The following is a 14,796-nucleotide window of genomic DNA, read 5'->3' on the forward strand; positions in this document are numbered from 1 at the left end:
CTCTGAGGGAAGCCAGCTGCAATACCTAGAGCTGCTCTGTGGAGAAGCCCACATGGCAAAGAATTCAGGGTAGCCTCTGGCCAACAGCCAGGGAGGAACCGAGGTCCTTAGTCCAATAGCCTGTTTGGGAACTAAATCCTGCCAAAGACCACTGCATGAACTTAGAAGCAGGTCCGGCCCAACTTGATCCTCGAGATACCTGCAGCCCAGGCCATCCCCTTGACTGCAGCCTTGCAAGAGATCCTGAATGGGAGGAAGCAGCTAAGCCAGGCCCAGACTCCCAACAGAAAGAAACTATGAGATCATGAAATGTTATTTTACACTCTAAGTTTTGGGGTACTTTGTTTTGCAACAATAGATCACTAACCGAAGACCCACTCTTCTAGTTATGTGTTGTTTCCCACTGTTGCTCCTCAGGGCAGCTCAGACATCAGACATGCGTACTTAGAGATGAAAGATACTCCTTTCCAATGTCGAAGAAAATATTCAAGGATTTGTAAGAGGGCACCTGATGTTTTCCAGGGTGCCACTTGCCTTTCTCAATAAAACATCCCTTAAGGGAAAACATGGAGCCCAGAAAGGGCTGGTGTGAAAAAAAATACCAGGACGGCTGGCAAAAGCAAACCCTTGGTGAAGCCAAGCCCCAGAAGGCAGATTTCCTATAATGTTGCAAGGTTTGTTTTGGTTTAATTTTAATAAATGACAGAGACACAAATTAAACGAAATAATGGTAATCTTATCATTGATGGCTCCTGAGAGTCTTTAGAATAGGGAATTCAATTTAAACTTGGAGCTCCTATCCCCCTGTACTGGTGAAATTTAAATTGGGTCATTCCTGGGGTATCTTCGATATACTCACTAAGGGTTATGGCAGGGACCAGGCGAATCAGGAAGCACTAAAACATCTGGAGTCCCTTGCAATCATAAGTCTGGACAGGTGTGTCCCAATCTGCCTGGTCCCTTTAGGTCTACCCCTCTGCATTTCCTAGAAAAATAGGATTTTTGGCAAAGACCAGTCGATCTTCCTGAGGCACACATAACCAAGGGGTACTGCCAGGAAGCAGGATGACTTCCTCGTTGCTTCTGGGATCATAGATCTTTTTAGTCTGGGGAATTACAGGTCTCCACAAAACCCTAATCTCCTCAATGGGTTTATTAGAAATCAAAAACCTGGAAGTCCAGCCGCAAACTTCCCCTGAGGCAAAGACAGACTGAGAACATAAATTAGAATCTTAAAAGTTTTTTTTATTTTCTACATATGACAAAGATTTACGAAGCTGAATTCCTTTCATTTTAGTATTCATGTTAGAGTTGAGGAAACTGAGGCATAGAGAAAATGACCACTAAGTCGCACAGCAGGTTAGCTAGTTACCTACAGAGCTGGCTTTTTCTACTACATCACAGTGCCTTTCACTTTTCAGATTTCCATCCTCTGCTTTATTCTGAATCTGCCTTGTTAGTTGGCACTTATGTCTCTGTACCTAGAATTTAGGCATATTTGACTCCTACTTTTAAACACATCGATGCTTTCAGGGGTAAATTATTTGTAATAGCAAGAATAGCACTACCATGTGGTATATCCAGCAGGATGAGCATTCCGGGATAAACCACTTTATGTTTCATTCTTCCATGCTCTTGATACTTTCATGTAGAAGAAATCAGAGTCCCAAGAGTACAGAGACACCAAAGGCTATCCTAAGGGTGTCTGTTGAGGGAGGAAGACAATCTCTAGTTCCAGCCACCTTTCAGAGGCACCCTTAGGCCTTTAGTCACTTGTGCACTCTAGGGAACTTGATTCATCCTGTGGTGATGATGCATGTGGACTGGGCATGTGGGGGAAGGCAGATTAATGAGTTGTTTGCATGTGTTGAAGTCTTAGGTCTTTCTCAGCACCAGCTGGCAAGGCCATATCCTTCTCCCACTGCCTCCGCAAGTCACGGTTCAGCTGCATCTAGGCAGGGAGGGGGAAGAGGGAGTGGTATGGTGTCTAATTTTGAGAATAATCATTACTGTATCAGTGTGCAAATGACTTGTTCTTATAGACAGTGCAGGAGTGCTCCGGATTGTCTAGTTATCTTGTACGTTATAGGCACGGTCTAATGCTTTCTCATACTCCTTCTGATAAAGAACTGTGAAAGAACAGGATGTACTGTTTTGCCTTATAATTCAGGAAGACAATACAGGTATTGGCTAACATGGTTTTACATGATCAACTTTTTTTTCTTTTAGCCAATCTGGCAGGAAAGCATTGACTGTTGTGGGAGATATGCTGACCCTTGCAACTCTCTTCTGTCCAGTCCATTAATCAGCAGCAGAATACCCAAGAGACCATGTTACTCCTCTTTGGCACAAAGAGGTCTGTGGTTTTGAGTGTGTTGCCTGGGAACAAAGGTATATCATTCCAATTCTGATTGATTACTGCTGAAGTCATTGCTAAATAATGATTACCAGTCCCAGTCTCCACAAATCACTCAATGGGCAAATAAGGACTAAGTTAAATAAACTTTGGCCCTGGAACACTGCATTTTCTTGGAGTGGAGCAGGGGAGAAAAGCTAGATCTAGTGAAAAACCTAAGAGAAAACAACCCTGTGTGGGTTCTCATGGTGCCTTGGGCAATGCCGTTCCTCCTGCTTTGCCTTCTCCCCAACCCTGCGTGGGCCATTGTTGTCCAGTCAGATTACCTCAGAAGGATCCCCCGCAGTCACTCTCTTCTAGCACCCTGGGCTTCCTCCTCCTAGATTGCCATGCCTCAACAGGCTGTGTCATCGCCTCTCAAATGAGTTAAACCTTCCCTCTCTCCAGGCTTTCCTACCTAAATTCTCCAACTCCCGTCAGTTCCTCCCACTCACTTGTTTGTTGCTCTTTCTCTCATTTTTATTTTTTTTTATTTTTTAACTGCTCCCACATCCAGGTATGTTGAAGTGTGGAAAGATAACATTCTTCTACATAGGTTAAATAATATTTTCAAAAAATGTTCAGGATATATCCACTAATCCTGGACACAGAGCAAGTAAGATATTAGAGTCACGAGAATGTGTTGGATAGTATCAAGTTTAAATATTGCTTTTCTTTTTGTGGTTCTTTGAGAAATACCCAAACGACTAATGGGAAAAAAATTTAAGTTTTAAGTAAACTCTGGTAACTTTGGTGTCAGCAACCTTTAATGCTGGGTCTTGCCAGCTTTCCGCTTGGTAGAAGATACTTCCTAAGGATGCACTTTTGTAAAGTCTCTTCAGAACCAGCATAGACTGAGCCAAATCACGATGAACATTCTGGCTGGCTGTTCCTTTTGCCAGTACAGTCCTTTGTTTCCCCTTATTGGAAATATATCTGTCTGTCAATGCCTGGGAATGCTGGTGCCTTTTTGCTATTACAAACTCATGTGGCTACGCTTCAAGAATGCCAGCATTTACAATTTTTAAGTCTTAAACTTTTAAGTTATTTGGAAATGGAAGTTATTTAATTTTTCTGCATTTAAAAATGAAATGGAATGTTGCTTAGCCAAACATTTCTATAAACTATGGACTAGCAATACTGCTATTTATGCTTTCAAAGATGGAGTCCTTCTAAATTCATTCTTATATATTTCAGACACTGGCTATGTTTCTAATATATTCTTTAACTTCAAACAGCTTTTTTTTTGGTCCCAGGAATTCTGAATGATTGCTCCAGTGTAGATATTTACATACGTTTGAGTTGAAACTGAAGTGTTTCAAAATACTAGAAGATCATTTATTTATTTATTTATTTATTTTTATTTATTACTGGGAGGAAAACACTCTTGGTTGCAACATCTCTCATTGGAAAGTTTTTAATTTTTTTATGTATGACAAATAAAGGTTTATAAGGTGTAATTTCACAAGGAGAAAAAGTATTTTGGTAAAAACATTTCCTGCATTGGTAAAATGGGAAATCACAAGAGGAACTAGATGAACTTCTATCAAGATCATCTGCTAACTTAACTAAACAAACGAAATTCCTTAAACCCAGAAAAGTTACTTTTCTGCTGAAATAAAATATGCAATTTATTATTTAATTCCTGATATTGAATTCTTTTTCTTTTCCTCCAGAGTTTTGTGCGGATCTACTATTTTGAAAACATGATTTTCTTTTCCAAACATGGTTTGCCAGTAACTTGATTGTAGTAATATGATAGAAAGGGCATTGGGTTAGGAACCAGGCAGCCTGAGTTTTGTTTTCACTCTGCTACTTAACAGCTTGCGAATCTGGTCATAACTCTGCAATACCTCGGGCCTCCGTTTTCTCATCAAACAGGTATAGTAAATAACCCTCTTAACAGCATTGTGAAAATCAAATAAGATCCTAGATGCTAAATCACTTTGAATCTATAAAGTGCTATATAGTTTAAGGTCTTTTTATACGTATTACCTCAGAATTCCTTTCAGTTTGCATTGCCTCAAATGCATTATTTAGCAAAAGTACAAACTTGAATGCCATATGGAGTCCTTGTTGACACTGCAGATGTTGGTTAATTTTAGACTCCAAAAGAACAAAAGAACAGAAGCAATACCAGGCAAATTAGCCTGTCTTTAGCTTTTTCTTCGAAATCTCCTATTATATGAGTACCACACTAAAAATGGCAGACTAAATATTATAGAAAATTACATCATTTGAAGCACTGAAATTCTGTATACCCAAGCCTTTTTTGCCAAACACAAGTTTATTCCCCACAAAGCACATTGCCAATGAATTTAATGCTGTAAGATTAATTATGGATAATTCTTTGGGGACCAAGTAAAAGGATTTATATAATAAATGCTTACTTTAAATAACATAGAGCCAGGGGAAACCTAAAAATCTCAGAAGAGTCACAAAACATCTATAATTCATTTGGTGGTCATAGGTTCTCTTGAACTAATAGAAAACTGAACTAAGCTCAGCTTATCTTAGGCTCCAACTCTTTAGAATTTGGCCATATTTATAAGTGGGAATTTCTGTGCAGAACAGGTATAACAAAGTGCATATACTCAGGACAATTGCTTTAAGACTCCATCAGTTTGGAAAGAACTGTCTTGCTCACATGTGCCATCTGCAAGACATCTCTTTGCATTTTGTCAAGTCAGACTTTCTGCCTCCATGTCCATAAGCAAGAGGAATTTTTGTAAAATACATAGATGGCCTTTTTCATTCTATCTCTTATTTGCATACCACCCAATCACAGAAAATATTATGGAACAAACTAAGCATTTTGCACGTGTTGTGAGATTTTCTGTATATATATGTGTATATATATATGTGTATATATATATGCCAATCAAGCATATCCATTAGATAGTCAAAGCAATTTAAATAAGGTCCATTCTTTAAGGATTTATTATTTATTTATTTCTCGCCCTTTCCCCACCCCCTCCCCACCAGCTGCCTGCTCTCTGTGTCTATTCGCTGTGTGTTCTTCTGTGTCCGCTTATATTCTTGTCAGCAGCACTGGAAATCTGTGTGTTTTTTTGTTGCATCATCTTGCTGCATCAGCTCTCCATGTGTGTGGTGCCACTCCTGGGCAGGCTGCACTTTTTTCATGCTGGGCGACTATCCTTATGGGGTGCACTTCTTGCACATGGGGCTCCCCTACATGGGGGACACCACTGTGTGGCAGGGCACTCCTTGCACGCATCAGCACTGCATGGGCCAACTCATCACACAGGTCAGGAGGCCCTGGGTTTGAACCCTGGACCTCCTATGTGGTAGGCAGATGCTCTATCCATGGAGCCAAATCCGCTTCCCAGGCCCACTTGATATTCTGAATCTAGACGATTAATAACATTTTCCAGAGAATAATCCTGTGCCAAGACTGTTCACTAAGTCTTAGGGTCTTAAGACATTGACTGTCACTCTCATTTGGAAATAATGTTTGAAAGAAACATAAATGTTTCACCTACGAAATGCTTATTCCTCTAAAAGAGGGAACAATTTCAAAAAATGTTCAACCTATAATGTAGTAGGTTAGTGGATACCATATGATATGTTAAAGTGTGCTCTCATATGGATTAAAAATATTAAAAGTGAATCCAAAGGGTAGACTTTATTACACTGCTCATTATGGATGCAGTCTAGACTGAATTTTTTTATAGTATTAAGTATGCTTTTAATCATCCCCTGTTGGAAAATGAATCATGTCCCCCCAAAAAGGCATGTTCAGGTCCCAACTCCTGATCCTGTGGGTGTGAACCCATCTGTAAATAGGACCTTTGAAGATGTTATTAGTTAAGGTGTGCCCAAATTGAATGAGGGTGGGCCTTAATCCAGTATGGCTGAAGTCTTTAAAAACAAAGGAAATTGGACACAGAAAAAGAAGCCATGGGGAGCAGCCAGAAGCAGGAAGTCAATAGAACTTGGAAGAAAAGGGAGAAAATGCTTCCATGTGCATTGCCATGTGACGGAAAAGGCAAGGACAAAGGATCTCTGGCAGCCGGCCCCCAAAAAGACCATAGTCTTTAAAAAAAAATTTTTTTTAGGAGGTACCAGAGATTGAACCCAGGACTTTGTACATGGGAAGTAGGCACTCAACCACTCAGCCACAACCATACCCCAAGAACACCAGTCTTTGGGGGAAAAACATTGCACTGCTAACATCTCAATTTTGGACTTCTCCTAGTCTCAAAAGTGTGAGCTAATAAATTCCTGTTGTTTAAACCAACCCATTGTATGGTATTTGTTTTAGCAGCCTGGAAACCAAGACATCCCCACTCTGTCCATATGTTATCTCATATCTCCTCTTACAAAAGGACAAATAACACATGTCCATATTACATAGTTCTCTCAAATTGGAACACAACTTTATCCCTCAAAACATTATTCTCAAACTTTGGATCTGTCCAAATGATTACAGGCCAGAATCAGAAACAGATTCAAACAGCTTCATTAATTGGATGAAACTGAATTGGAACTGACCCCCAAAATAAATTAACTTAATTCACTGTAAGAGGGATATGAATCTTCCTATTCCTTCTTTAGCATCACCAGTGGTCTCGGGTTAAGCAAAGAACTAGAGGAGTCCTTGGAGAAAGGAAAGGAGAACTCTTACCTGGTACTTGGTCCAAAAGGTATGGTGGTGGTCCAAAGGTAGACTCACTCCAAGGACAAGAATAGAGGAGTCTAGGAATTAACTGGGGAAATCATGTAATTTGTCAAACTTTGGGAACAACATGAGTTTAATTTGCCTACTTTTGTTTGAAGATATTGCATCAACTAAAAATCCTTTGATTGAAAGACTTGAAAAACTTAATCCAATCTAGTTCAATAAAAAAGGTAAGGAGCAGATGTGGCTCAAGCAGTTGCGCTCCCATCATCCACATGGGAGGTCCTGGGTTCAGTTCCCGGTGCCTCCTGAGAAAACAAACAAAAAACAAGCAAAACAAACGCAAAAACCAATTCAGGGAAGCTCAGTGGTTGAGTGCCAGTTTCCCACGTATGAGGTCCAAGGTTCAACCCCTGGCCTCGGTACCCCTCCCCTAAAGGTGAATTTATTGGCTCATGTAACTGAATAAAACTGAATCATAGAGTATCTGGTTCAGGTGGAGCTTGATCCAGGACTCAAAAAGTATGACCCAGCACCTGGTTTTTCTCTCTTTCATTTCTCAGTTCAATATCCTCAGTGCTAACTCCCTTCTTAGGCAAGCCCTTTTCTCGTGTGCCCAATATGGATGCAAGCAACTCCTGGGACTACTTGCTTCTAGGTTGAAATCCAGGGAGGACTTTCCTAATAGGTCCATAACAGATCACTGTAGCCAGGGGAATATAAGATAATAGTTGGCATAGACCAAGGTCACATGCTTCACCCCTGAGGCAGGCAGTGGGGGACATCATTCCTGACTTCAGGCCCCTGACTTATAGTAGGGAAGGACTGTAGGCCCCAAAAGAAAACAAGAATGTGATTAGTAGAACTGATCTCCTCTATTGATACTCAGGGACCAAATGCACAAATAATTTCAAACATTATTTCTCCCTTAAGAAGGAATCTTGGAAATTTCCTGAAGATATAGTCCATGTCTCACCAGCTAGAGGAAGGAAAAAGAAAAAAAAAAGTAATGGCCAAAAGGAAGACTGTGAAATCTTTATATGAGACATTTAAAAATGTAAGTGCATTTCAAGTAGAGCTAGGAGAGTGGACTAAATACTCTTCAGAGATTTTTGATAGGTCTACAGTTTGTAGATTTTGTGATCCCTGAGGAAGAGAGCTTTGGAGTTAGGAAAAGTTTTCTCGATGGCTATTGACTGCATCTTGTTAACTTCATGTTTTCTTTTTAAATGCTTTCTCTCATGCTGCAAACAAAAACAACTCTCTACACACATGGAACAGAACCAAAGCTCTATCTTTTTTTCTGATAATGATAATAATATGGCTGGACTAGCTTAAGATGTATATAGTTTTAAAAATGGCAGCCCATGTTGCAGTATCTTGTGCTTATTTCTGCTTCTGTGTCTGTTCTTACAAAAACCTCATGTAAATTAAGTGCCCTGGGTTTCTTCCATTCTGGTCTCATGTATCTGGAATCTAAAAAATAAGAAAAGGTCTATGGGGGAAATAACTTTTTAAAAGTGTAAAGATAGAAGACTTATTCTACGTGATCCTGTCATAAAGCATATTTACAAAGTCTACCCACTCCACCAAGCCCTTAAAACTATTTTGAAAAGCATCTATGGGAAAATGAAGAATTACTAAGGAAAATGAAAAAGGAATGCTAATAAAAATATGGTTAGTGTGTATTTGGCCCTGGGACTAGGGCTAGAAACCATTTGGGGGCAGGGTACAATTTACAAATTCTCAACTCCACACAATTATCCCCAACTGAGGCTTCATTCCAGAGATGCTTCTATATGTTGAATTAACAAAACTGGAGTATTTTCTAGAGCTTGCAATTAATTAACTGGCACATAATCAAACTGAACTTCATTCTCTCTGTTCTTCTTCCTCTTCTCCTCTCCCTCCTCCCCCTCCTCCCCATCCTCTGTCTCATTATGCCAACTATAATTGGTTGCAGGGGAGGCAGATTAAGTATAAAACATTTTCTCACTGGAAAAAAGATATAATTTACCAGGCCAAAGTATGAGGAACTACTCTGTATGGAATGTGAAAGTTAATCCTTTGAAAGCTGAGGTTCAAATTTAAAAGTCCAGTAACACCATCTTAGAACATTCCTTTGGAATCTTAAAAGTGTTTTGGAGTCTTTTGGGAATTTATCCTACAGATATACCTGTATTCATATATAACAGGTTATTTATTACAGCATTATTTACAATAAATACTGAAGATTGGAAACAACCCAGTGTCTATCAATAGGGGAATGGTTAAATAAATGATGGTATAATCTGTAGTTCAATGTTATGCAATTTTTAAAAAGAATGAGGAAGCTCTCTTAGTGCTCAAAGGAAAGTTTGCCAAGATCCACTGTTAGAGGGAAAATCAAGACGCAGATCAGGGGATTTAAAATGCTACCTCTTGAATAAGAAGTGGGGAGGATAAGAAATGCATAAATTGTTTATACTTACATGAAGAAACACTGGAAGAACACACTTAGAAAATAATGCAAATAGTTATCTCTACTTGGGGGTAAATGAGGGTGGAGAACTGGGTGAATGGGGCAGGATAGGAGAGAAACTGCACCAAATACCAAAGTATTTAGTATTTTGTTTTGATTTTTGAAACATGTAAATTTACCAGCCAGGTGAATATAAATGAATACCAAAAAGAAAAAAGCTTGAGAGGAGTCATTTAGGAGTCATATGATAATTTCATAAGTTACAGCTGCAATTAAAAAGAAAAAAATTGAATCCATCCTCAAGCAACGGCATACTGTTGGTAGGATTTGATTATCTTACCAACTCCTGATTCCCATTCTTATTAGCTTAGCTCCTTGCTTCTTACTAATATCTTTCATGTCCAGGATATTTTACTATATACTTTGTTCCTCTTAAAAAAAAAAAAACAAAAACCAGAAATCCTAGAAGATGTTGCTGACACTTACACTTTATTTACTAATAAAGTTGTGTCTAACCTTGACCTAGCTTGCCATGCATATATGTCTTGAATGCCAAGAAAGTACCCCAACTATCTTCCCAAGAGGGGGGGACTCCTGCTTCCCTTAGTTAAACTGGGGTAGGGGGTCCATTTGATGCTCTTATGGTAACGTGTATATAGCTCTATTTCTGAGCTTAAAACATTTCAGGGAAATTACCTGGGCATGAAATAGTCTTCTCCACTAGACTGAGCTTTTTGAGGGCATGGATATCTTATTCATTGAGCTTTGTATTCTTAGAACCTAGCACAGCGCCTGCCATAGATTTAACACTCAGTAAGCTTGATCCACCTAATTTCTTAGGCCAAAATCCTAGGGGCATGGGAGTGGGTGCAGGTCAGCAGTTTGAACACATTGTTTCCCATGTACAAGGTCCCAAGTTCAATCTCCAGTAAGTTCTAAAAAAAAAAAAAAATCCCTCTGCGCTACCACCCTAATCTACCAGCACCAGCACTCATCTGTACAAACAACTGGTCTACCTACTTCTGGTCCTCTCTCTAAGCTGCCCCCAGAATGCATTCTCCACGCAGCAAATCAAATCATGCCACACCTCTGCTTAAAACCCTTTAATGATTTCCTATCACAGAATAAAATTTAAATTCTTTATCCTAACCTTCAAAAGTTTTCAGGTAGAGGAGATGGCACATTTCAGAGACCTGATGGAAAGGTACAGAAACATGAAAATGTATAGCATCCTCTATGTTACAGGGAGCAGAAGGGCCCAGAGGGACAGGCTGGGCCCTCTGGTAAAAGATTTTCAGGAGCCAGGTGGTGTAGGGCTTTGGAGCATGGCAGGAAGGGCACTCCACATAGATCTCCTTTTAAGTCCTCACATCCCATCAAACAGCTCCTGTTTCAGGGCCTCTGTAAATGCTCCTCCCTTTGCCTGGAAAGTTCCCCCCTCACCAATTTTTGTGTGATTGCCTCCTTCTCATCACTGATGCTCCAGTCACGTCCTCAGAGAGGTTTTCACTGACCCCTTTGGTTATATAAGCCCTCCCCTCCACACTTCTCTATGCTGTTTGAAGCACTATTACCTATATAGATTAAAATCTTTATTGTTGGTTTGTGTTTATGTCCTCCACTATAATGTAAGCTCCATGAGGTTTCTTGTCCACCTCTGTTAACCCTGTGCCTAGGAGAGGGCTGGGCACATAGAGGCTCTGAAAAAAGTATTTGCTGAGTAAACGAAGGAAGGGATGAATCATAGAGATGAACCCATTTACACTAGGCATTTAAAATTAATCATGGATAAATATTATTTCAGTTTCTTCAAAGACTTTTAAAATGTAACTAGTAAATAAAAAATGCAATAAACAATTATAAAAACATTGGGCATTATGACTGGCAATTGAAGAAGCAGAAAGTAAGCTAAGAGAGTTAATGGGGAGAATCTGATTCTACAAAAACTGGTAACATATGTCATAAGCCAATCTGCCCAAAAGGCAGGCCTAGGAATTATGTTAAGTAGAAGGGATATAAAGATGACCAGACGTTTGTTTTCAATCAAGGAGCTCAAAATCTATCAGGAAACACAGCTACGTAATTATTATAATATAAAAAGTCTGAATAGCATAAATTATGTTCACATTTATAATTATATCATTTGAGCACCACAAGAGTCCTGTGAGGTAGGTTATGAATAGAGTTGCTATTATTATAATTTTACAGATGAAATAACTGAGGCTCAGAGAGGTTATGTGACTTGCCTTGGATGGCACAGTTAGCAAAGAATAAGATTTTTAATTTAAACCCAGATCCTCTGTCTCAGCTTTCCTGTTCTATTTCACTACCCTGCCTATTCACTGTGATGAAGATAGGCATAATGTGCTATGGGATGCTTAGACGGAGAGAAAGGCTTAAAAAAAATTTTTTTTTTTATTTGGCGAGTCTCGAAAGGCTTCATTGAGGCTTTCATTTACTCGACATTGTGAAAAATGAGCAGCATTTTTCAGGTAGAGGAGGAGGCCCATTTCAGACAGATCTGATGAAACAGAAACATGAATATGGATAGCATGCTTTCTGTGGCAGGGAGCAGAAGGACCCCGAAGGTAGGTCGAAACCATGTTGTAAAAGATTTTTATGCAGTTGGGCAATCCCTGAAAAGGAATCTGGTCCTCTGGATTGAAACAGTCAGATCTTCATTCTCAGGAGAAAATTAGAGCGGCAGATTGTTGAATGAACCAGAGCATAACGAAACAAGTTAGGAGTTATTACAATCATGCAAGTGAGGGACAAGTTTGAATGAGGACAGTGGGAATGGAAAGGACAGATTGAAAAATGTTTGTGAGGGAGAATCACTGACTTTGTGAAGTGGAAGAGAGGGAGGAGAAAAGATTACTTAAAAAAAATTCTGATATATACAACTAAGTAGATGATGATTACCTCAGCCAACCTGGAGAATACAGAAAAAGTGATTTGGGAAGGGTACAGGAGATCGGAGATAAGGGTTTTCTCAGAGGTAAGCTGAAGCATTTGCCTTTAGTCGTGTTTGGTTGAGGTGCCTGTTTATAACATGCTGGTAGATATTTCAAGCAGGTAGCTGAAAATGTGGGTCTGGACTTGGAGAGCACGATTGGAGCTAGTGATCTGGATTTTGGAGTCATCAAAATACAAATTATATTAAAATTGCTACTGCAAAGTAGCACATGGGAACTTTTTGGGGTGATAGAAATGTTCTATTTCTTGATTTTGATAGCAGCTACAAGGGTACATACGTCTCAAAACAGATCAAACCATATACTTAAATTGGTGCATTTTATTCAATCTTCATTTTACCTCAAAAAAGTTGATTTAAACATTTTTTTTAAACTCCCTAAAAAAAACCCACTAAAGGTAGTAGAGGTGAACTGCTTTGTACAACACAGTAAGAGGTAAATAAATTAAGAAAATTGTTACTCAATTGTTTTAGAAAGAAGAAGAGAACAGAAAATTGTTCTGCACATGACAATTAAACACAAGTGACTGACAGGGAAAGCTGTCATGATTTCAGTTTGTTTCAGCAGCCAATCTGGATGTGCCAATGTTTTGGCCATTTGGGAGTTTTTTCCAGTCAAAGACTTATTCTCTCCCCACTCCACCCGTGTACCACATAGGTTGACTCCCCCATTTGGAATAGCTGAGATATTAAAGGTACTTGAAGAATATAATATGTCTCACTGCTGCACAAGAAATCTTTTCTTATTGATTGCTCTTAGGCTTATGGCCAATTTGGCCTTTCCATTTGGCACCATTCTCCCAGCATCACTTCTGAATTGTCTTTTCAGTGCTCAGATCAAATCTTGCTTTGTATGGAAGCCATTTTTAATTTGATAGAAAGAAGTGAAGTCTGATACTTACATTTAGCTACCAATGTGGATGCATCCATTATTAGTATACAATTACTGAATTTGTATATTTATGTTGGAATCTTCATTCTGTAGTTTACTAAAAGCCTTTGTGACCTTGAAGAAAATGGGGATGGTAAAACCTACCTTTCAGGGTTGTGCAGATTAAGTCAGGCATCATATGTGAAAATGCCAACTATGGCACTGAGCTGGCCCTCAGTAATTTCCTGGTTAAAATTTCTTGTTAAGCCTGAGTATGCTTTCTGAATTATTTATTTTATCATATAAGTTTCTTGAAAGTAAAAGCACTCTTTCCTGTGCTCTGTACTCCCACCCCAAGTAATAGAATGCCAGGCAGCCTCAGGAGACATTGTAGAATGATGTTTAGGAAGCTTTTATGTCAAGAGTAAAGTTGAAATATATTTATCCAATAAGTACATAGATGAGAAGAGATCATTCTGCCGATATGAAAAGGAAGGAATATGATTCAGAGGTGGTGGTAAAGGCCTTTCTTTACATTTCCTCTTTCCATTCATTTAAAAATGTATCTTGCCAAAAAGAGGAGATGGAAGGTCTCACTTTGATGAGTGTGGCACTGCCAGACTATGTGCCAGTACACCTGTATTGATTCATGCCAGCTGGGAGAGAAGCTTGGCTTCTCAGTGTTTTACTGTTGTGGCTTCCTGTGCTGGGCAGCTGGGTGCCTAATAATGTTAAAAACTATAGCAATACTTCATAATTACATACTGTACTTTGCCAGAACTGGGATTTAATTACAATAACTATGATGGAACTGGCAACATCTCACTCCCTGTTGGGGTGCAATACCCAAAGGCCTGGAAATAAGTGAAGTGGCAACTACAACCTTCTCCTACGGAGTCTATCCTGGCAATTCAACCAGAGTGCTCTGGGTTTGAAGCTGATCATCAGAAACAAAGAGTACTTTTAAATTGCCCACATGTACCTGGCATGTCAAAGAAAGTAGTACTTAGGAAGCAATTACTGCCACCCATGGGGCACAACATCTTGGAATCCCAGGCCTGTAAGGGATCAAAAGGGATGAGCTCATTCATAACACCGCCCCGTGCCTGCAGGCATTACTGTTATTACACTCAGTAGCCTTCCCATTCTGATTTGAGTTGGAGATGTTTTTGTGGTAGCCTGGTTCTGGAGTTAGAGGATTCGCCAATTCATTTAACAATCATTTTCTGAGCTCCTACTCTGAGCCAAGCCACTGTGGGGGCACTAAGATGCATATAATCCTTACCCTGAAAGTTCCTTATCTTCTACTGGGGGATTTGTATTCTGGGAGCTGTAATATAAAGATAGAGGAAGGTCCTGGCAGATGAATGAAAGGATGAAATCAAGGCTCCAGGTGAAAGGCTTACAGCCATCTCTTCTTGAAGAAAGGGGACATGGGGACTGAGGTGAAAGC

The sequence above is a fragment of the Dasypus novemcinctus genome, chromosome 17 (assembly GCF_030445035.2).
Source record: "Dasypus novemcinctus isolate mDasNov1 chromosome 17, mDasNov1.1.hap2, whole genome shotgun sequence".
NCBI lineage: Eukaryota > Metazoa > Chordata > Mammalia > Cingulata > Dasypodidae > Dasypus > Dasypus novemcinctus.